We start from the raw sequence: 1,765 nt of genomic DNA on the forward strand, positions 1-1,765 counted from the left end.
AAAAATCCATAGACGAATCAATCACTACTCTGGAAGAAAGTTTAAATCGATTCGATTAAGCCCATGATAACACACAGTTGCCCGCCTTTAGGCAAAACTCGGTAACAATAGTTGTGAAATTATCACAAGCTATGATCAATGTAATAGAGGATTATAAAGGGTAACGACTTTACCGTAGTTCGATATTCCAAGGAGCCTGTAACGGATTCACCAATGTGTTGAGCAACAAGTATAACATTAATTCTTTCTTATGAAGCAGCACAGGAAGGAGCAATCTCTAATAAAAAGAACAATAAAATAGTTACCGTCTATAAACAAAGGCCTGAATACAACCGAATAAGTTCTAGTACAATCGAGAACTGACAGTTTGACTGGCAAGCCTGGCTTCACCTAATCCGGGTCAGGGCATTTCCAGTTATTTTTACTCCAAGGCTGGGAAGGGGGAATTTTTTTTTCTTCTCTCATTTAATGTATACAGTATACATATTACGTTTATAAAACTATGGGATAATGGTTACTAGTTTTCCTGGTTCATTCCCAAACTAAGACCAAATTTAAAGTTCGTTAAAAATTGTGAGAAAAATTTCCGATTTCTTTATAAATATTTTTATAAATTTTGGACTACAAAATATTCCCTAAAGGAATTACTGTATTTATAAAACATATTAGAACCACGCAAATTGGAAAAATAATATTGTTTTTTCCTTCATAAAATTCTCCGAAAGATGTTTATATATTTCAACCGTCTTGCAACTGATGAAAGGAAATATGTCGGTCAGAAAAGAAAGTGGTGTAAGGAATTATGCTATATTAATCACTGTTTCTCAGTAGAATATGTATCAAACTCAATTAGAATGCTAAGAAAACTTCCTTCAAGAACGATAAAATTCCAGGAGGCTAAAATCAATGGCTGCACCACCACTTGCACATTGCACTTCCAACCATACCTAGCTTCACCTGTGTAATTGTGTTACTTACTTGTCCAAGGCCTGTCCTTCCATTCGCCGGCTCAGCCACCTCGTGCCACTCTTGGTGCAATCCTTTCCAACCGGCCGCTCACTCCCTTATCCAATTGTATCACCACTACGTCTTCAGTTTTTCACTGTGCTCCTTTTCTTAAACTTCTTCCCCGAGTTCATTATCCATACCCTTCTCCCTGTATCACTAATTTTCCGATTTTAACTTTTCTCGGCTCAAGTGCACTCTTTCATCTAACAATCCTTTCGCGATACTGACGCTCCCCTCCTCTCTGCGCAGTGAAATGGTTCCTTTCTCCAACGCAGTTGTGAACTAATAGTTCACAACCACATGTGAACAGCTTCAGATAGGGGCTAAGAACCCGAGTACCTAGAAACTAAGTAGTTTCAGGTAAGGGCTGAAAAACAGAGTACCTAGAAATTAAATAGTTTCAGGTCGGGGCTGAAAAACAGAGTATTCAGAAACTAAATAGTTTCAGGTAGGGTCTGAAAAACAGATTACCTAGAAACTAAATAACACAATCACCGGATGCAGTAGCTCTAAACCGAACAGAAATACAACAATAGTTTAGTGTCGGTACTTGTCAGTCGTGTGCTGTGATATAGTGCTCATTATTATTATTATTATTATTATTATTACACCCCCACTTCCCGATCAACTAAGACAACCAGCTACTCCTTGAAAGTAGGGGCTTTTTGAAGCCAGTTGCAAGACACATGGCAGTTCCGGGGCTTGTCAACTACAGAATACCAGTTAAAGTGGTCTGTCTTTTGTGGTTGGTGTTGTG

General features: G+C 38.2%; 1 long non-coding RNA gene across 2 annotated transcripts in view; it reads right to left on the reverse strand.

Annotated features, from left to right (window-relative positions):
- Nucleotides 1–1,317, reverse strand: part of LOC137658146 (uncharacterized) — a 103,755-nt gene extending 102,438 nt beyond the window's left edge. The window contains exon 1 of one of the 2 annotated variants that reach the window (XR_011047261.1): nucleotides 979–1,307. This is a non-coding gene — a long non-coding RNA (uncharacterized lncRNA). Of the gene's footprint in view, nucleotides 1–978 lie in introns of both variants that reach the window. The other variant, XR_011047260.1, reaches the window with a different exon arrangement.
- Between the last annotated feature and the right edge of the window lie 448 nt (nucleotides 1,318–1,765).

The sequence above is a fragment of the Palaemon carinicauda genome, chromosome 19, assembly GCF_036898095.1.
Source record: "Palaemon carinicauda isolate YSFRI2023 chromosome 19, ASM3689809v2, whole genome shotgun sequence".
In the NCBI taxonomy this organism is placed as follows: Eukaryota; Metazoa; Arthropoda; class Malacostraca; order Decapoda; family Palaemonidae; genus Palaemon; species Palaemon carinicauda.